We start from the raw sequence: 22,559 nt of genomic DNA on the forward strand, positions 1-22,559 counted from the left end.
CGGGCAGCGGCACCACGGGCAGCACCGCGGACAGCGGCGGGAGGCGGTGCCGAATCCCCCGGGCCAGGCAGGCCCAGTTGCCGCAGTCCCGCTGGCCCCCCTGACTCGCCGGGAACAGCCCTCAGCTGCCCCACACCCCTCTCGCCCCATCTGCTGCCCGGAGCCACCCGCCGTGCCACATCCACCCGAGTCAGCGCTCACGGCATGGGAGGGCACAGGGGCTCAGAAACAGGAGCAATGTCAGCTGTACCTTACAAATCATCCTCATTTTCCCCTGCAAAAATATCACCGTGCCACAGSTCCTTGGCCCCGTATTCTGACCTGCTCTCCTCCACCTCCCCCAAAGTCTATTCTGTCCCCAGCCCTTGGTTCCTGCAGAGCCTCCAGCTGCCAAAGAGACAGGTCCTYTGGGACAGCCCCATGCACCAGGGCTCAGGTTCCTTGGTTCTGGCCCTATGGGGACCTGGGACAGAGAGAACAGTTTCTTAGGGCAGCCTGCTTTCTCCTGGAATCCTGAGGAGAGGTGGTAGACTGTGGGCAGGGGCAGGCAGGAACTTAATTTGGAGCATGGAGAGTTCATAGTTTGAGTGCCAGGAACTGCACTAGTAGATGAGGCCAATTACACCCTCACATGCCGCTCTTCCAGGAACTCTGTCCTCARCCTTGGTGGAGCAGGCTGGGGCTGACAGCCTCCCTCCTCACAGTTTTGTGGAGCAGCCATCACCTCTTTCCAGCTCCACGTTTTGTCACTTCCCACCTCCAGTTCTCAGCTTTGGCTTTAGGAAGGATTTTRTGCAAGGAAGAAATGTGTTATTGTCTTTCAGCTTTTTCCTAWACCTCGTCTGGGGTCTCCAGGAGTCTCTCCAATCGTGAGTGCTGCGCTGGAATGTTGGGGCATGTCACAGCTCTTGACATCCTGCCCCACAGCAGAACAGCACTGGCAGTGCCATGTACAGAGATGAACTGGGAAACGCAGCCATTTGCTAAAACYCTTCCAGGTGAACAAGCAGCAATCTCTCCTTGTGCACCTGCACTACCGGCACTACCTGAGGGCCGCAGATCACTGAAAGAGCCAGCTCCTGACCCCAGTGGTAAAAGCTGCAGAGCAGCTACATGTTCACATATATGAGGGCCACAGCTGCACTTCTGAGCCATCACGGGTGAAAAGCAGACTGTGTCTCCAGCCTCACGCATCTGTGAATGCTGTGTACATCATCCTGCCTGGGAGCAGGTGGAGTATTTGGAGGCAGTGACACTTGTCCACTCAGCACTCTGGGAAACTGCTGGATTGTGCATCCCATCACACAGAGGTGCTGTAGATGAGGCTGGATGGGAGAGAGCTGGCAGAGCTTCCTCATGCTGCCCCAGCTGATGAGCTTTGGCCTAGGTTTTATTGGGGTAGCCCACGGATGGCTCAGGCTTTAGAGGGGAAGCTCATCTCCAAACCTTGCATAGAGAACACGGAATCATGGAACGTTTTGAGTTGTAAGAGATTCTTCAAGGTCATATAGTCCAACCTCTGCCATGGGCAGGGACACTTTCTGCTATCCCAGGCTGCTCCAAGTCCTGTCCAACCTGGCCACGAACACTTCCAGATTGGGGCAGCCACAGCTTCTCTGGGCACCCTGTGCCAGGGCCTCACCATCCTCTTTCCAATATCCAATCTAACCCTGCCCTCTGTAAGTGTGAAGCCATTCCTCCTTGTCCTGGTACTAATTGCTTTGATCTCCCTTTTCAGCTGACATACCTGTAGAAGCCCTTCTTGTCATTCTCTGTGTCCCTTGCCAAGCTCAGTTCCAGCCTTCGCCTTTCTTCTCCCATCCCTACACAACCAGCCAGTTTCTCTATATTTTTCCCATTATACCTCTCCCTGTTTCCACTGCCTATTCATTTCCTTCCTTCTTTTGTGTTTGACCAGCACGTCCCACATCAGCCATTGCAGACTTTTGCCTTCCTTGCCTGATTTCTTGTGCCTGGGGATCACAAGCTCTTGTGCTCTATTGAAAGTGTCCTTAAAGATCTGCCAGGTCTGCTCTGTTCCTTGTCCCTGAGGGCAGTTTCCCAGGGGTCACAYTGACTAACTCCTTGAAGAGCTGGCAGTTTGCTTTCCTAAAATTCAGAGCCCTGACTTTACTCTTCGCCTGACCTAAATCCCTCAGGACTGCCAGCTTCCCCAGAGCAACATGCCTTTGGAGTCTCAGCTACACTTGGTCTCATTGCAAAAGCAACATTTGGAAACAAAAAATAAATGCCAATATTAGGTTGCTACTCGGAGCTGAGAAATGTACTCATGAAAAAAGAGGAAAAGCACCGACATTCCCATAATGAACAAAAGCTCAATGCTGCTCTCAGCTGGACATGTGTTCTCTCTTGTGCAGCTCCAGTTCCGATGGAGATTATTCCTTCATAATATATTTTTTATGGCACACATGAGACCTCTGAAATGCAGTGTCTTGTGTCCTGTAAATCATTTCCTGTAACCCGTGGATTCATTTTCAACTGCATTACAGTAATGTGAATGTTTGGGGACTAACTCAAACTGACAGATGCGAAGCCTCRTGTCCCCCCACCCTGCTCACAGCGCTGCCTCTCGCATGTCCCACCCCAGAGCTGGAGGAGCAGCACAGCTTTGCCCCCGGGCAGCAGCACTTGGCCTTGGGCATCCCCTCAGGTGCTGAAGAGCCCACTGGGAGGAACACAGTCCCTGTCCTGGATGGCCCAAGCCCACAGGATGGCAGCTGCAAATTTGGAAATCAGGCTTGAACCTTAAATGAGAATCCCAGTAGGTGCAGTGGGGGTCACACTGCAGCTCTGGGGACAGATGGATGCTCTCAGGAAGCCCTGGGCAGAGCAGGTTCATTTGGCTGCTCTGCTTAGCACATATAACTGGATCTACCTTGAGAGAGATGAATCCTTCTCATCTGGAGATACATTTATTCCAAACTGGAGAACCCACAGGGATCCTGCTGGCAGCCACAAGCCTAYTCTCGAGTTTCTTAATATCACACCAAAAAACCATAACCCAACCCAAGGCAAAACCCAAACAGTTTCCAGTTCCAAAAATATAAAATAAACCTGAAACTAGACCCTATTTAATAAAGTCACAGTGCTTTGGTCATTCTGATACTGAGCACACACCCAAACTGCAGTGCTTAGCAGAATGCCCCAGCTTGACATCCCTGTGGCTCTGGCTCCCATGACGTGTTGCACAGGAGACTAACAGGATTTACAGCAAAACACACAGAACCGAGAGACAATTTCTTCTTGGGCACCAGCTTCCAGCCCAGAGGAAATTTTATAACCAGAATGTAAAGCCCTCTAAAACAAATGGTTCAGCCTTAAATGCCTGCTGCTGGGCTCTGGTTCTTGACTCATCACAGAGTGTGTATTTTTCCTGCACGGATGTCAAACGCATCCATGAGCAGATCTGAGTGTTATCCAATGCTGGCTAGTGCTGTTCAGCCAGTGGATGCAATAGGAGCTGATGGAGTGTAACACTTTATTTGACAGTTCTGCTCTTAAAGGCTTCTCTGTTTACCCTGTATTTACCTGGCCCTCCARGGCACATCAATTAGCAATGGGAGCACTTCCCAGGCAGGCAGCAGYGGCCAGTCCAGCAAGGCCAACTGGGAATTGCCAGGTGGGTTGGTCAGGCAGATCACTTAGTTCATGCCCCACATTTTGGCAGGGATCAAGAGCAGTTGACTTTGACAAAGGGGAAGGAACTCTGTTGTGGGTGACCATGGAGAAGCCACCCCTTGCATGCAGTTTTTTGCAAGTTCCCATCATTTGGAGTGTCTTGTGGCTGCCCCAGCCTGGGAGATATGCCTGTGGTACTCTCATMTCCCCAGGGACAGCAGTGCTGAGATTTGTCCCAGAATCTTGGCTATGGGGACATGTGACAATAAGTCAYGGCAGGCAGCTGARAGCCCTTCCCTGCAGCAGCCAGCARGGTCTGACTGCACATGMTGAAGACCAGGCTCCAGTTAGRGCCATGTTTCACYCATAATAGACTGGGAAGCCCTTTCAGAGGTGCTGCTGTGCAGAGGCTGGTAGCCTGGCTCATGAGGGCAAGCAGAACTCCACTCCAAGGYAGAGATGACTGAGTGCTGGCGCAATCCCTGCTTAGACGTGGGATTATCTACTACAGTATTGTCACACCTTTGCTCCAGGAACAGAAACTGGCAGAGGAGCAGGGGCAGAGCCAGACTCCGAGGATATCTTCAGACTGCAGAGCCTTTCTGAGGGGACCTGGGCATATTTGGCCAAGTGAGAGGGGAGCTGGAGAGCATGTCCCTGCTCTCTAAATGCACAAGCAGATGAGCACCAAGAAATGAGGAAAATGGCCTCAGATAATAGGCAGTGCTGGCACAAAAACAAAGAGGTATGAGTTGGCACAAATAACTTTTGGCTGGAAATCAGATGGTTTCTAACAGTGGGAGAAATGTTGTTCTGGAACAGATTCCTGAGAGGAGCGCTGGGGGCAAGGCACGCAATTAGTTTTAAGATTGAGTTTGAAATGGACTTTATAACATGGTTGCCAGCAATTGCAGGGAAATGGGATTTGATGGCCCAAGCTGTCCCTTCTAGTTCCACACTCCTGTTGTCATTCACAAGCACCGATCAGAGCAGGAGCTCTCTAACAGGAAAGGGCTCTCTAATCTATCAAAGGTTTAACAAATCCATTGAAGAGAAGCTGGAATTAGACTCATTTGAGTGCAATGGAAAGGGTGTATTTTAACGAGGACAGTAATTTTCTTTTRTAATAATTTGTGAAGGAATATCATGGGACACTTTTCTTGGAAGGTTTTATACAGCGACTGGAATTCTTTGTAAAGAACTGGCCCCACTGGGCCCAGCTGTGAGCTGGGATGTGGTCCCTGCAAGAGAGCCTCTGGCCTGACAATCTCTACATTCCAATATCCCAATTATTGCTTCTGCTAAGGTCTAAATTCCAGAAATTATCACCTCAATATCCTGACTTTTACAAACACKAGGAATATATTTTCCAGGAAACTTCAGAGGTTAACCTCCCATAATTCCTCCTCATTATTTACTTGTCAACAGAAGCAGTGAAACACCTTGAAAAGAAGTGGATTAATGCACACAGTGCTCTACTTCCTTCAGGGAATGAATGAAGTTTGTAAATATATACTGAATAGCAAATAAACAGTAACACTGCAATGACATTCAAACTCYAGTCAAAGAAGGCACTCAAGATGTTTTGCAGTGGCATTTCACACTGTCAAAGCATTTTCCCGTTCATGGAAACAGCTTCAGGTTTAAAATTGTTGGTAATTCTGGAGGTTGTTAGTAGCAGCTCCTGTGATCTAAAATTCACAGTCTGGGAACCTACATTAATTTCCTTGATGTAAAATTAGCCAAAGGTGAAGAAAACATCTCTGGGCAAGCTGCTTAGGTGCCAAACTCACTGTTCCACTGATACGCTGTTCACAGTTGCTATAAAAAAAAAGGAAGAGCTCTTGGACATAGAAAAATGCATGTGCCACAAATRTGCTGTGGAGCATGGTTTATCCAGTGAATAGTCCCGAAAGTGGAGCCAGAGGGAAAGCCAGTCAGCCTGAGAGGTGTGTGCTAGGAGAGGCAAGAGAGGAGGGGGGTACTCACAGGTCACACAGATGTTCCCTCAAGGTCCCATCAGCTCTTGAAGTCTGTCTTTGCACACTCAAAGGTGCTAAAAGCCCCTGACTCCCACTGTTCCATCAATCAGACTAGCTATGGCAAACAGGGGATACAGGAGCTTCAGGATCTTTGGTTTCTGCTATCACTGTTGGGACAAACCAKCCCTTAGGAAAGCCAAGAAAAGACTGAAACCAGGAATATTCCTTCTATTGCTGGACATCTGAATTACAGATCTGTTCCCTCTAAACCTGCCCTTGTACTTCTGGGGCTCTCCCTCCTCCCTCTCACTTTCCCTACAATCAACCCAGTGCCCACCCAGATTCCTGCAGTGCTGGGGAGAGCCAGCCTTGTCCCTCCTTGGGGAGATGCAGATGGAGAAGCASAGAGGCTGTGGCACCCTGCTCACAGTGCACCCAGCACCCCTGGTAGCACGGGGCTCAGCCTGACCAGTGTCCTGCTGAGGGGAGCTGCACCTCAAGGTCAGATCACCCGAGCAGTCTCTCTGTCTCTGCAAGCTCAGCTCCCAGCCCCCGGTTCCCTCTCAGATGCTCTCCATCTCACTGAGCATGGGACTGGCTGCTCTCCCCGTAGGAAGGGCACTGCAGGACCCGCCCCATCTGTCATGTACTCATCGGTGTAAACGGGTGAGTGGCTCTATCTGCACAGGATCAGGAGATAATCTCCCACTCTAATCTCGGCTCTTACAGAATGAGGAGCGGGGTTTGCACAGACAGCCCTTCGCTGATTGCACGACAGGATGACATGACAAAGCTATGCTGAACACGGTGTTAGCTGGCTTTCTCCATCCCGGGCTAAACATGGTGATGGTCAGAAAGGTGAATACAGCAGCCACAGAGAAACTGTCTCAGATTTGCAAAGATTCTGAGTACATCATGTTACAGAGAGGGAAACKGAGACAGGGAGGGAGGCAGAGGTCACCTATGGTCACAAAGCAACTTTGATCCCAATTTCTGAAATCACATTGTCCAATCCCAGCCCTGGTGAGGGCATGACATCCAGAAGTGGAAGCTGGTGGAGGCTGGCAGGGGCTGACAAACACTGGCCAAGGGGAGTAGAGGCTGGCAGAGACTGGCAGAGACTGGCAGAGGCTGGCAGAGACTGCAGAAGCTGCATCACACAGAAGAGGCCAGGGCTGCCTCCAGGGCAGCTGTGACTCAAGCACGGCCATGTCCTGCTGCTGCCATAGACTGCACAGTGCTGTCTGCAGGAAGGTCATTCTGAGCCATCAGGACACCTTGCAGCCAGTCAGCCAAGGACAAGTGTGTAACGGGATAGCCAAGAGACCAATGGCCTCCCTACTGTGCCACCTGAGCCCTGTGACACCCACTGTCAGTGCCCTGCTCSCTCAGCACTGGGGCAAATCCTGAAATGGGAATAAGTGGGACATACCTGCCAAACAGTGTAGAACCTTGGAYGTGGCTCATCTGCTGCATGGCCTGCTGCCAGCTTAGTATCAGGAGGCTGGGTTAGAAATGTTTCACCAACATATTCTGTGCTTTCTAAAATGSTCTTCAGCAGCTGCATGGGCCACACCAGGAGGATTCCCTGGCTGGGCAGCTTGGCTGCCCAAGGAGCTGGGCCACATGCTGCAGCCCTGCCCAGTGCCATCCCTTAATGCAGAACACCTCCTGTGCTTCCTCAGGGGTCAGTGATGACTGTCTGTGGCAGGACACCATTGCAGCATAAAGCCACCCTSCTCCACCTCGGGCAGCTACCTCACACCATGCTGTGAAATGCTCTTCACGCACTGTCATAGCTTTCAGAGAAGGAATGGCCAGCCCAGTCTCTGCAGCCACATGCTAAAGGGAATTCAGATCCCCCTGAGCACCAGCCAGAGCCCTACCAGCCAAGATGCTTTTCGTCTCACTTCTCCCTCACATGGCCTTCTTGAGCCATGGAGCAATGACAGTCACTACTGCCCTTTGCTGGAAGCAGCAAYGCCCAGTGTGAGTCCCTGTAAATCATCTGCTCTCTCCCATCCCTCCCCTTCCCTGTAAGGTTCCTCCRTCCTCCTCAACTGCCACTCAGCCAAGCCCTGCCGATTTCAGTAATTTAATCCCTGCTCATTAGAAAGATCCTCCACCTACCTCATCGGTTCTGTAGCTCTTCCGTGAGCTGCCTAATTTATCACTCTGCCTGGTAACAAGGTACCCAGTGTGTAACCACTAAGATTTATTCTTCAGAAACACCCATGCCAACTCCTTGGCAGGGCTCTGCTCTCTTGACTGCTGAAGGACTCCTTCTTCCAGGATTTTGAATGATTTCACTTGGSCTTGAGTCTGGAAGCATTCCCTGGAAATGATATTTCCCATTCCATAGCTGCCAGAGATGGAGCAGTCTTGCTCTGGAGGACGGAACATCGAGGCAGGATGAGAGGGACCAGGAAATAAAATGGGTGTTTGCCACATGTAGTCCTCTCTGATAAATCCTGCAACCTGAGCTTATCCCCTTGCTRTAAGAACAGAGCAAATGTATTCAGTTTGTGATCCAGCCCAGCTGCAGGAGTGAGTTCCAGGTAGAATTGGCTGATGTAAAAAACATTTGGCTTCATCTGGGAGCAGAAAACCCTTGCTGTGTGCCAAGGGACTGACTGGGCAAGCTGGAGTCAGTGCATGTCAGGCCAGGGTGTTACTTGCAGTTCCAGCCCACAGACCCCAGAGAACAGCCCCTGTGTCCTCACATCCTCTCAGGATTGTCAGGGGCAAAGCAAAGCTGGACTTGCCCCTCTTGCCCTGCTGCACTTCCCTGTACCTTCCTCAGTACCCACTGGCTGGGAGCACCAACACTTGGCCTTGCTGGCAGCTGGCCACACCCAGGACTGTGGCAGCAGGACCAGACAGCAGCCCCCACAGTCCTCATCACCCTTCTATGCCTTTGGTCCCTCTKCCAACAACTCTAGCATGTTGGCCWRTGTGGGCCARGTTTGTCCTTGCTGTGGCACTCAGCTCCCAGAACCTCTCCAACCCCCAGTGTGGATTTTRGGGAGCTCCTGGACTGGCTCCAAAKTGGAGCAGTGACCCAGGAGGAAAGGSAGCTACCTYCTGCCCRGAGTTCAKGAYGTGGCAGGGAAAGRACCCTCTGATGGAGGTGGAAATACMTGTGTAGGGATCAYTGGGCTCTTTCCCACTTGCYCTCCATGTCCCATGAGTGGCCAGCCCTGTGCTGGGAACATCCCCTGCCCCTTCATTGTTTCCCCCTTTCCAGGGGGAACTGTGCCACTTTCTGTCACAGCTCAACAATGCAACCACTCCTGGCCAGGTGCAGGTTTTCTTCCATGATGTGAAAAGTGATAGCCCATAAACTTGAGTCTTGGAGATGGTTAAGGAAAGGAAAAGCTAAAAGCTCTCATGATGCCAAAGCAAGGGGGCTGGGGCTGGCACTGAGTGACTCAGAATCCACCATGCAGGGTGCTGGAAGCAGAGTGGATGCCTGACACTGCTGAAACAAACTTCAGCTTCACCTGAGAAGAGTTTGTAAAGACTCTGCCATAAAGGTCAAATAGTCCTTGCCAGCCCATGAGCCTTTCTTAGAGAAGAATCAACTATAACGCTCGTTATGGAAAACAGTCAAAATAATACAGCAATGCTCCCTCTGAGGGAAAATAGATAGTGCGAGTTATTCCATCTTCCCATTCAGTGATATCAGTTTAGAAAAGCGAGGCTATTTACAGAGAGCATTTTGCTTCCAGTACTTCTGAAGTAAGTGAATTTTGAATTAGTTTAAGTGCAGGATAAATCAGTGAAATAGGAACATCTTTACACTCCAATAAGATGCTATTACTCATAAGCATATTGCACTCCAGCTTGTGGGCTAAAACTACCAGTGCATGACAGGACACCAAGGGCATGAAACACAGGGGATCCATGAAAATTAGCACAGCACCTCTGGTGTGAAGAGGTAATTTGGGATATTGATTGGTGATGATGGCAGCCCAGTGCTGAGATGCTCTGGCCTGATYCTGTAATCCCAGGTGCTGCAGACAGCTGCAAAAAACCCCAAAACCCCTTCCAAAAGCAATCTGTATTTCTTCAGATTTCAGATCAGAGGCTGAAGCAGAAACATGGAATTAAGTGTTRTGCAGCTGCTCAGGACACTGAGGCTGCATAATTAGTTTGCCATATCCATCACACTGCCATGGAAGGACCCCAGGCAGGAGCAGAATCCCAGCTGGGCAMACAGCTTACATGGCAGGTGACAGTCTCTGTAGTGAGTGTGACCCGGGCTGGAGCACAGGACATAGCATGACAACTGCACAGAGATGGAAAGAAAGTGAGGAGCGGAGGCCACTGCAGAGGAAAACGAACCATCACCATGGGATGYTTGAAGAAATAATTTTTTTTCTTTTTTACCTCCATGACCCCCCTGGTAGGGGAATACCCACAGATAGGCAAAAGGAAATGGYATGGGTAACCCCAGGCCCTGTTCCCCACTGCACAAGTTGTTTGGCCTGTGGAACAACACTGGGCAAATCCAGCTCCTGGCAGCACAGCATGGAGCTACCAGTGTCATTCTGTAGGATGCAAATAAAGTATGCACTCAGAAAGACAAACCTGGAGGGCTCCAGGGGTGACTGGACATGATGGATTGTGCTTCATGGATGCAATCAGATATTGAGCAAGACCTTAGCACAGGCAGTCACTTCCAGCCCTTTGGATATCTCTCCAGGGAAAGTGCCTCCTTGGGCTGCAAGTCCAAGCAGAAGCTGGTCAGAGAGGAATGATGCTGAGTCTTCATCATCCATAGTCCCAGCTGGCTTCAAGCATGACAATAAGAGGATGACGAGCAGAAAGGGYTTTGCAATTTCCACCATTTCTCTCRGCCTTGTCCTTGCAACAGGGAAGGAGACAAGCTCCTGAGGCCGTTCCAAGCCATACATTGTGCTGAGCTTTCCCATGRGCTCCCAGCTGCTTTCCCACCAGCAGGTGACCTTCCCATGGGCTGCTGTCTGGGTTATGTACTTCCAGCTTCTGTACTTCCAGCTCTGCAGCAGAGGAGTCAGAATCTTTCTGGGAAATGGAATGCAGCCATGCGCTAGATGCAGAGAGGCACCAAGAGTCTCTCCCTGATCCCTTGACATCTTTCACCCTACTCCTCACAAGCTGCTTGGATTTTGTGTCAAGAGGGTGATTCTGCAAATTACATTGGTTCTTGTCTCCTCTTCGTTGGCATGGCAACCCGGGAGGATGGATGGCATAGCCTTGCTATAGCTCTCAGTGATGCAGACACATCCCAGCTCCTCCGTGCCTGTGCTCCCGCTGATCAAGGCAGACTGTGCCACAATCCTAAACAGGGCAGCTCTGTGGAAAATGAGGGGCCCAGCTCTCAGGATGCTCCTGAGCTGATACCCACTGGTGGGAGGGCAGAGCTCGGCTCAGGGTGAGGCAGGAGCAAACTCAAGTACAGGACAGGGGTGCCCAGGCCAGCAGCACTGCAGAGCCATTTGCCAGCAGAGCCACCTCCCAGCTCTTGGGCCTTCCAGTCCTCATCAGGGATCCACTATTCCTGCTGTCTCAATAAATGAATTTAAGCATTTTCCAGCTCAGCAACTAAAGCCTTTGCTGGGCTTGCATTTGTGTCTGATTAATGAGACAGTTGGTCATTTACACATCCCTTGAGGTCTCTTTTCTTTCCTGAGTAATTCTGAAGTTATGGCTGTTTACACAGAAGAGAATCACATCACCTTGCCAARAGCACGGCTGGAGTGATCCACGTGGAAATTGATCCTCAAGGACCTGAGGCAATGGCACTGCCATGGAGTTTCAGTGAGTGCTCATCATTTCCTGGAAAACACCTTCTACAGGTTGAAAGTCACCCGCCCAAAGCTGGGGAGGCTGGAGCTATTCCTGCCCCAAGGATTTGAAGTGCCTAAGGCTGTTTGACTTCTTCCTGGGGAGAGGCACCAGCAAGCCCAGGGGACTGGAACTGGCCATCAAGAAGGCCCTTTATTGTGGATTCCTCCAGGCTGAGGATGGGAGGACTGGTTTCCAGGAGCAGACTGGCTGTCAGACTAATTTGTGATAAATCTGTTTGCAAAATTATTTTGTTAAAAGGTTTTAATTATTAAGGACATGTTAGGAAGACAGCTGGGATTTGCCTTCTGTTGCTCCCATCAGGCCTGATCAGTCCTTGGTTTTCTCACATCCCGGCATAAATCTGGAATAATCCTCCAGGTCAGAGGAATCAGGCTGCTGTCAAGGCAAAACCGAGCCTGGGAAGAGTGCACTGACATGGAYTGGGGGGATGTTTTTACAAAACCAGCACTTGTTCCTGAGTCTCAGACCTGGGATTAAYATCGGTGCTAAGTCCTGAAGATTCCTCTGTGTATAACCTTGGAGTTGCTACACCTTTGAGGAGCAAGTGCTGCAGCTCAGCATCGCTGGCAGCASCCCACTCCAGTGGGGTTTCCAGGAGGAACTTGGAGCCAGTTCAGCTCCTCAGTCCTGGCTATCGAGAGCTGCTGTTGCACCTTGCTGCCATCGATCTGGGCCTTTGCTGGGGCTGCAGAACCGCGCTGGGTGATCCTGAGCAGGGATTGCCTAAGGTACTCTCTGTACTGGGGAGCACCATGCCGAGCACAGCAGCACAGGGTCTGATAACACAGGCTCCAGTGGCACAGCATTCCTGTAGGAAGAGGTGGGTAGGACGTGCCCCCCAGGTAATTCACCACAAGGTTCAACTGGAGTACCCCACTYCTACACTACTGTTATCCCCCAGCAGCCCCAAGGAAAGTGGCCAAACAAGGGCTGGGCAGCCAACTTCCCACTTGCTTTCCCTGCTTGGGTGGACCTGAGGCAAATCTTTGCCAGAAATGCAGGTTTGATATCTCCCTGCTCTCTAGCTGAGTTCTCATGTGATCCTGTAAAAAATAATTTAAATTTAATAACTTTGGTTAACTGCAAATTAATCAAAACAATTTTGCACAGGTTCCTTTCTCATTATAAAAACATTCTGAACTGTCTTTTCATTTCTCAAATTGTCTCTCTGTGGCCATTTTCCTCCTCTCCCCTCTCCCCTTTCCTCTCCTGCTGCCGATACAAATCACCCTTCCCTACCCAGGCTGTCTGGAAGAGCAAAAGCCTCAGAAACTCCTMAACCCCTGCACCTTCCCATGGAAGAGGCACAGGGAACTCCTGTGGCGTGTCCTCAGGAGAGACTCTTGAAATTCCTGCCAAGGCACSAAGGTAGTGTTTGCTGCAAAGCAGCATCTCCCTGGCACAGAGAGCTCTGTGTGGGACCACAGGTGGCAGCAGCTGGCAGTGCCCTGGGCTGGCACTTTGGGTCTGCTCTCCCGTGCCACYAGGCTTTGATCTCACTGTGTCTCTGCTAGGTTTCTGCCCCAGAAGGCACCTGCAGGGCCTCAGCCTCTCCTCAGGCTATTGCTGAGCTCGCAGAGAGGCGGTGGCTGGGCAACCTGCATGTCCCCCTCAAGGGCCAGCACAGACTGTGTGCCCACAGTGCTGCTGACACGGSCTCCTGCCTGCCAGGACTGTCCCCTCGGCCCGCCCAGCGCTGAGCCGCTCTCCCGGGCACAAGGCAATCCATCTCGCTCTTATCGCCGCGCTGCTCAGGCCTGATTTACTGTTATTGGCAGTCAGCAACCTTTGCCATTTATATTCGGTGCCAAGCCTCAATTTACAGTATACTTTCTGCTTCAGCTCACCCCAGCCTCCATCTCCACCTTYCACATTAATGCAGGATATGCGTGGAATTCTTCTTGGAATTTATTTTAAAACCATCAGCCATTCTGGCTTTAATAAATTCCCTCATCAAGGCAGCAAAAAGCTTGATTTAAATGAAAATTAGGGAACTGTGACTTGTCACCCAAGACAGCACCCCATTTGGTCCTGCTATACTGGCAGTGTCCCTGGTGGCACAAACACAGCCAGGTACACAGGGAGCCACAGCCACCGATGGGGATAAAAGTAACACGCCTGGGAAAGTAAAATCTGTAACAGGAGCTGCCCCAACCTTCATCAGGGTTTCAGGAAGAGTCTGCTGTCACAGTCGGCAAAGCCAGCACCTCCTGGTGCCCTGCCCCTGCAGAGCTCCTGCCCTGGAGCTGGGAAGATGCTGCCCTGCCTTTGGCCTCAACCCAGCAGCAGCAATTGGTGGTGGCTGCTGCTTTCCTTGAAAGAGTGTGGAAAATGGGTTTATAGCTAAAAAAGGAATTAAAATACTGAAGCAATAGGCCAGCAGTGAGTAGCACATAATCCCGGCAGAATAAGCAGAGCTAAAGAGCTGAAAGCAAAAAAGAGCATAWATAGAAAATCTGTGATTGTTGTGCAGCTTTGCTTGCTGGGAGCCGCTCCAGCACCTGCACAGAGATCCCAGTCAGGGGCTGGATCCTGCACCCAGAACCCCAAGCACAGGGGCCAGGGCCTCTGCCCATGCCTGTCAGGGATGCTCTGGGTGATAGGGAAGTCCTGTGTGGCCTCAGAAGATGCCACAGGGGAGTTGTGTGTTCAGGGAAAGGACCCGTGTGGTCAGGCTGACAGAAGGCAGGTCCTGCAGAGGCCCCAGGAGAGCCAGGGGCCCTTCATGCACCCACATGGGAGGAGGCAGRGCTGAGCTGGGGACACTGCAGTGGGCAGCAGAGTGGCCCTTATCCCAATTGCACACATCTATCCGTTCTCCTGTGGCTAAATAAACAGCCTGGATGGTGTAAAGTGTACCTGGGGCCGGAGCCAGCAGGGAGGCTGCAGGTGCTGTGACTCTGTGACATCCACTGCTCCACCAGAGCCCTCAGCAAGTGCTGAGCTCTGGGCCCAGGGGCAGCTCAGTGAGGGGTTCTGGCTGGAAACTCAACTACCTGGGGATGTGAAGGTTCCAGAAGGCAGCTCCAGACATGGCTCACACACCAGGGAAGGGCTGGGGTCATGTGTGCTCACTGCTGCAGGGAGAGGGCTTCTGCACAAGGTAAGACAAATGACAGATATTGCAGRAAAACCCTGTTTCCCATATTTTGCACCAATTTATATTCTTTTGGAGAGCCAACTATTGCTCCTTKGAGGAAGGGACAAAAGAAATATCATTGACAAGTTTTTCAGCCTCATTACAATATTTTGTAAAACAAATGTGCCAGTGTACCAGAAAATACAGATGTTGCAGCTGTCATTTGGGATAACCTGATCATCCTTTTATTTCTAGCTTTGTTCAAAACAAATTAGCTGTGGTAGTCTGTTCAGAGAGATAATGAGAGTCGGGCTAAACACCAGAATGTAGGAAGCATTCTCCAGTTCAGAGGCACACCAGGGGTTGGCTCAGGAGCGAAATGTGGGTGCTGTGCTGCAGCTGAGCAGGGTCAGGCCGAGCTCCCCACAGGGCTCTGACCTGCACCCCACTCCAGCTGAGCAGTCAGGCTCAGAACTGCCTTCCTTCTGGGGTCTTATCTCAGTCTCTTAACAACTGGATGCAGCACAGATGCAAAGATTCGGTGTCCCCATCCCCCTTATTAACTCTGCTCACTTTTCAACAATAAAAAGTGAAGACATTTTCTTTGCAAGTCTGATGTTATTTTGGCAGCTGTTGAACATGTCAGTCTTCGCAGGAGCTAATTCTTCTGAATCAGGCCATAGTCAAATCKTTTCTTTCTAACTCTAGATATTTAAAGCCCAAATGATTAGATAATCCTGAATACAAATTAATAAAGCCCAAGGAAAAGGAAAAGGGAAAGCAAGCCACTTGTGAAAGGATGTGAAAGCAGCTCAGGTGTCCAGGGGGTTTATTTGCACTGTGAGGGATTAGAGGGGGCAGGAGCAGTGTACAAGCACCACAGAGTATGTGCTGAGCAATGCTGGGCTGGACACTCCTCACTGAGCAGGGCTGGCTGCCCACACACTCATAAATATTCTCGATGCAGGCAAGACTGGCTGGGTTTTGATGGTGGTTTTGCTAGAGAGCTTTTGCAGGGATCTTTATCATTCAGTGTCTGTGTAAAACACTTTCCAGAGTCTAAATTCTGCTATAGAAAAACTATTTATCAAATGCCCCCCTCTGCTGATACACTGGGCAGGACTTGCCAGCCTGTGCTGACAGCCAGCTCCAGGCAATATGATAGATATGTGGCTAATAATCAATCGATACTTTTGTTTAGGCCTCCGTCTATCAGTCTGGCATTGTGTGAACTAATTAGATGATAAAATGTGATGAATGTGTATTAAAGTCAGCTTCCTCCTGTTAGCACTCCAGGGACCCTTTCCATTTTCTAGCTGACCTTTTAGATCTCAGCTTTATTGTACGTGAATGCAATTAAATCAATTTGTCAGATATTTGCATTGCTCCTGCTAGTTCAGAATTCAATTAGTCAGTGTCACTTTACTGTCCTTGTCAGCTTCTGCACCAGCTCAGAGAAAAAAAAAAATAAAAACCAACAAAAAAACCCTCCCAAAAAAGCCTGTTCAAACCAAACCGAATCATACCAAAGTTTGGCATCTCTCTGTGCCCCCCATTAAATTAGTYCAAACCACGACAGGCTCATTCCTCCATGGCTCACGCTATTTCCTGCTGCTGCCCCGTGCCAGGGCTGCATCCCTTCTGGTGTGGGGGGCTGTGACACCAGAGGTTCCCCTGCACCAGGGTGGAGGGGACCCGGCWGGAGCAGACAGACCACTTGGAGCTGCTGGGGCAATTAGCAAGCACCCCTTGTTACCACTGCTCTGTGCCGAGTGAAATCTTGTCTGGCAAAATTATTCCCAGAAGCAGAATGAACCTGCAGCAGCCATCACCACGCTACAAGGGTTTTAACAATATTCAAATGAGAGCCAACCTTGGCAATTATTTTTCTTCCTGCTGCTCTGAAGTGATGGCTCCTTTATCCATATTTTATCAGCCAGCAAGGAGCTCTGATAGTTAAGATTCTGTTGCTTGCTTAGATCCACAAGAGCACATCCTGCAAGTCTGTTTGAAATTAGCACACAGGAATGGGTTTGTGAGCCAGGGCTCAGTCTTTGCCCTCCCCACTGGAATGTGGAGCTACTCTTAATAATAGRGCTGGCAGGGGTGGGAGCTGGAGTGATGGCTCCCAAGCAGCACCCCTTGTTCTTGGCTCCTTGGCATTGTYCCCAGTGCCCCTTCCCCCAGTGCTGCCTCCACCCTCACCCACAGTTGGTGCGTGGCAAGACAGCCCCATCCATCCTCCACCTCCCTGGAGCTAAAAACACACATGGGGGAGTGCCAGCTCCAGGCACTGTAATGCCCCTGCTCTGTCTCAGCTGGTGTCAGCCTCATCAATCCCCAATAGCAGCCCAAGCTCTGACCCAGACCTGATACAGCACAGCTCTGTTCAAAGCCACCACTGATGGGCTTTGAGGGAAGTTGACTCTAGAAACCACTTGTGAAGGGCTCTGCAGGTATTTCCAGTGAGAAGCTATATCTGGGCCTCTGAAAGTGGAGAAATGCCACTTAGGAAGAGCCCCAGTGACGGGCTGGAGCAGGGGATGGGAGCTGCTGCCCTCCTGCTTTGAGCAACACCAAAGAGAGGGGAGATGAAGCTCATGGGATCTGATGTTCGGATGTGAGGAGCTTTGCTTGCACAAGCTCACCTTCCTCCTCTGAGTTCTWGCTGGGATATGAATGTCTGAGCCATGGCAGGTATAATTAACAGATGGAACCAGCTAATTATGTCCTTTGCATGTGCACAGAAGACGCAACTGTTAATTGCTGTTTGCACATTTATTATTCCGAGCACTAGGGCCGCYGGCATTTACTATGACATGTGCCCTGTTCAAAAACAAACACACTGTGCTCCTGCCTGCKCTCTGGTATGATTTAAGGCCTAATGAATCTCGGCTGCCCTGCTGCCCTGTGCTTTGAGAGGGTGCTTGGAGGAGGGTGCCAGTGGCAGCCCCTAGGCCCTATGGCCAGGAATGATGAGCTGGGGCCTGGGTGCCCAATAGGAATAGCACTCCAGGCTGTGTGGGGGAATAGGTTTATAGGCAACCAGCCACTGCCCCACTGCCAGCATCACAGGGCTGTGAGTGCTCCACACTKAGYTCCAGAGACYAAACTTCAYATGGCTYTTCTGGAGATGGCTCAGGAGCCAASAYAGAAAYCCTGGAYTTCTATGGSACTATGCTCAGGWGCCACTCAGTGTATGCTGGAAGAGTTGAAACCAACTGCAGGTTACAAGTTGCTTYCAAAATCCCCACCATTAGCTGGAGCATCCACCATGCTGAARCCTCTTCACTTTGGAGCAGGTTTCAGCCCCCACCACATCCCCACCTCTGCTCCCAAATCAGCAGCAGGAGCAAAACTTCCCATCAGGGGCAGACTTCACAGGACCCTCTCTCAGCTTTGGGCTGGATGAGAAGTGACCCCAYATGCTGGGGTGGATCAGGGGGCTGCAGGAACTGAGGAGGTGTGTCAGATGGGCACAGGGCGAGCTGTGTTGGACCACAACCCACAGTGAAGCCAGGCATAGGCTGGAAAGGCCCCCTGCCTCTCTCTGCCTCTCTTAAATATAACAAAGAAAATAACAACTATGCTTTCAAAAGTGATGGTTAAGTCTTGAGTCTTGAATAAGTATTTGTTTGAGATCAGTGCTCAGAGCTCAGTGGTTTGTTATATAAACATTGGAGATGAATAGCAGAGGAATGTCTACCTCTTCTATTAAAGATCTGAGATGTATTTCAATGAGCACACTTTCACCAAGGGGTCTGAGCTAACAATCTCCAGGTGAATGCATTCCTTTAGGATTACAGAAAGCTGTTTCTGTTATTCCCAGAGAGGCAGGACATGCTGCATAAAACTCAGTTCCTCAACTTGCCAGAGGTGAGAGAGCAGCCCCCCACCAGCACAAAGAAGGTCGGAAACAGCCACAGGAGAAACGAGGGAGCCTGAGCTCACACCCCTGGGATAGGTGGGTCTGGAGTGCAGGGTTTCCTGGCTCCCTGGTCAGGGAAGCCAGTTGCTGCTTTCCCACAGCAGGAACTGCAGATCATTGCCATCAACCTGTCCCCTCCTTCAGCAGCACGAGCTGTGCTGCTGACATCCAAACACTGAAATACCTGGGAAGGTCAGAGAATGATCTGCACAAATAAGACACAGTTCCCTTCTGTGGATACCTAGTGAGCACATTCTATACTGAGCACTGATGAGTGCCACTGTTTGGGAGTGCCAGGTGCTCCACACACTTTGGAAAATGTCCTGCATGAAGCATGGGGACCCCAGGTATCAGAAGCAATCTCTTAAACCCAACCCCCACCAGCAAAATTATGGATTGGAAGTTTCAAAAAGCTTGCAAATGCAGAAGTTCAAGTTTCTAATGTTAACTCAGGCCCAATTGAATTTAACTTGTCTATTTTACATAATATGTCTTGATACCCACTTTGTCATGAAACTCAAAATAGGAAATATTTACTGTGCAAAGATGATGAATTTGTGTTCCTGTTACAAATACATATTTTACACACCTTTGACTGATGACTTGCAGAGCCCAGGGTAGTGTTGTGATGCTGGTTTATACTTTCAGAGCACAGAGAAGAAGGGACAACATGGACAAGAAAGAATAAACCCCACAAATTACCTTGGCACTAAACTGTCTCAGAGCCTCTATTTCTGCCTGTCTGGTACTTGTCCCTGTGCATGGGTTGGAAGCTCAGCAAAGCTCCTGACCCAGGGCATGGAAGCTGCTGGGGCTGGTTGGACCCCACTTCAGTGATTTCAGGGGGACTGGAGGGAGATTCCTGGCTTGGGAGACCCAAAGTTGGACTCCTACAAAAAGGAGCAGGGGACAGGGACCAGTGACTACCCAGGCCACAAGCTGAGATGTTCAGGAAGGAAATGGTTAGGGCCTTTTCAAGGAATAGATTTCAAATATCAAGGGAACAACAAATGCTATTAACTGTTTTCTTATTTGCTTATTTTATTTTTTAAATCATTTTTTTCATTTAAAGACACCAAAGTTGGTCCTGGGAACTTACAAGCTGCTCCAGTATCAACCTGATGATTTGGATGAAATAATCATAGACCAAAGTGGGATCTTCTGCTCTTAGAAGACCCCAAAGGCGCAGGATGTGTGGGGAGGATTTGGGAGGTTGATGGGAGGTGGCTGTAGGAGAACAGAATAAACTCACTCAGGGCAATGCTGTCCCACCCTCCAGCAGCCTGCACTGTCCTCCATCCCCAGGTGGGGCATGAGAGCTGCCTGTGGAGTCCAGTAGCGCCTCCCAACACTGTGCAGGGACTGTCCACGGGTGTCATCTCCTGCCTGTCCCCTCCCTGTCTGTGCACAGGGAGCTATTCATTATTCCAGCTGGTCCTGCCGTGATAAATGCTTTCCGGMGGTCAGTTCTAAATGTCCTTTTGCAGAGCCTGCTCCCATCCGTCCCTCCTGCACCACTGGGCAGAGCTCTTCACTGTGCTGGAAGAATTACAATTCTGCACCACAGAAGGAGGAAACAGAGCTATTAATTTCCTTGCAAKTCTGCAGRGCACTTCCAGGATGGATGCTGCCTTCAGTGAATGCTGCTCATTTCTGGATGGAAGGGGAGTGCTTGCACCAGTCAGATCCCCAGCATCAACCTATGCCACACCTATAAGTGGCCTCATGAGAGGCCACATATGGTGTGCCTCAGCAGGAGAGGTGAGAGGCTTCCTTCCTCAGCAAGAGAAAGAGCTGGGGCCCAGCTGCCCTCCAACCAGGGGCTGCAGCAGGGATGGGCTACACACCTAGCAGCCAGGAACACCAGGCAGGGAAAGGGCAGAAGGCAGGGGGGTGCCCAGTAAGAACCCAGTGAGTCCCTGTCCGTTATCTCATGGCCCCCTATGCCAAACCTTCACTCCTACACAACCAYACAAGGCTGTCTGCTAAGGAAATCAATATAAATCAATCAATGTTTGTGCCCTCTCAATAACTCTATTACACCCYCAAGGACAGATTTAAACCACCCAAATGGGCCCGAAGCAGCTGCTCGGCTGCCAGCAGAGCAAGCACGCCGGAGACTGTAAATCACACAACATTAATATTGTCACTGACAATGAAAATCTCTGTATCACCACATCTTCCCACGAGCGGTGGCCTTCAGATGTGCTTCAAAAGTACCCATGCTCCTGCATCCACAACAGAAGGTGTGTGAGGGACATGGAGCAGGCTGGGAGCACAGTGCCTTTGCCAAGCAGCAGAATCCGAGCAGCATGTCAGGGTGCATGCAGGGTGCATGCAGGGTGCACAGAGCCAGCCCTTGCCTTGGGGCTGGGCAGGGTTTAGGGAGCTCACCCAGCAGTGCTCACTCTGCACTGTCAGAGACTTGGAGGATGAGCGGTGACCCCCAGTGTTATGCAAAAAAAACACTCTGACAAATCTGGAAGGCCAGAAGCCTTTAGACCCATCATGTGTCCTCCAGCCCCACTCTGCTTGGGGCATCCAGCCCTACCCACAACACAGAGAGGGTTTTGCTCAGCYAAAATTCAGAGCAGGGCAGTGCGTCATCAAGATGTTCAAATCTACAAAGCAGCAGAGTCAGGAGGAGAGGGCACAATGGCTGCAGAGAACTGACAGGGACTTGCACACCAGTCTCTCCTGGCTCCAGCGAGGAAAAGGACTGGGCTCAGGGCCACAGCACTGAGGCATCGCTGGCTGGAGTTGGAGCACAGAGAGCAGGAGAAGCCCCAGAGCAGCAGGGCCTCTGCTTTCCCTCAGRCATGCAAGGTGCCGAGATAGGAGATTGATGGGACATGCAGGGACCTGCTGATGGAGGCGGCTGAGCCTGAGCTCAGAGGATGCAGAGGGGGCTACAGCACTTTGGAGCATGGCAGAGGGAAGGAGCTGACCATCAGTGAGGCTGCCTGGCCTGCAGACATCCCTGTCCACTGGTACAGAGAGCCAGCTAGCTGAGCCCACCAAACCAGCACTGCTACCACCGACTGCTCCTCTCAGCCAGAGCAAACACAGCCTCCCATGGCCACACCAACCTCCTGCTGCCAGGATTCACGCCAGGACAGCATTGCTTTTGGCATTCTTTAGATGTACTAGACACTATTAGAGCCRGAGCTTCAGAGTCAGCCCAGTGGGACAGAAAGGTCAAAAGACATTCTGTTGCTTGTAAATAAATAATAATAAATTACCATGTTTGAGCACACTCAGGAATGCCTCTGCGTACAGAAACATCAGGCTGGATTAGTGCACAGCAGTGACATGGGGACAGCAGGGTGCTGCCACCGCTGCCTCTCTGCCTGCGGCAAAGGGCACGTCCTGCCACTCCGGCAGCTCTGCTGTGGCTGAAGTGCCACTGTCACACTAAGGGCAATACCATACAGCCCYGCTCCTCCCTAATGTGTCCAGGACAGGCACCACCTCAGAATGGGAATGCCCCAGTCCAAGGGAGGAGACTTGGGCCTTGAGGAGCAGAGATGACTGCAGCAAGACCTGCTCACAGGGACAAGGGGGAAGGCAGTGCAAAAGGGCCCCAGGAATGATAAGGAGCTCCTCCAGCTGCATCCCCCAGGAGAGGGGCCGGTGGAAATGAACCCTCCACTCCTGCAAGTTTCAGAGCAAACTAGAGCTCATTCTCCCCTCAGCACACAGGTCCTTAGGCCTGGCAGCTGCTCCATCCATCGAGTGCCTGCTTGAGGTCTATACGAGCATTCATATGGAAAAGATCTAGTCCTTTGAGTCATTTTTCATTAGTTGCAATACTACTGAGCAAAGCAGGGCTGGWTTTGTAAATTAAAATGGGTTGCAGTTCAATACAGAATACTTCATTTRCAGCCAAGTTAAATAAGAGAATCGACATAAATATAATGCAATTACTTTTGCTACTTTCATAATGCCTTTATGAGGCAGATAACCATCCCCATGAATACATTATCCCTCAGTATCTCTGCATCATTTCTGGACTTAACTCTTTTGAGTAGTATCAGAAGGATGGATACATTTAATTAAGTATCTTATCTTAGAA

Source organism: Malurus melanocephalus, unplaced genomic scaffold, assembly GCF_030028575.1.
Source record: "Malurus melanocephalus ecotype Western Australia unplaced genomic scaffold, MMel_1.1 scaffold_143, whole genome shotgun sequence".
Classification (NCBI taxonomy): domain Eukaryota; kingdom Metazoa; phylum Chordata; class Aves; order Passeriformes; family Maluridae; genus Malurus; species Malurus melanocephalus.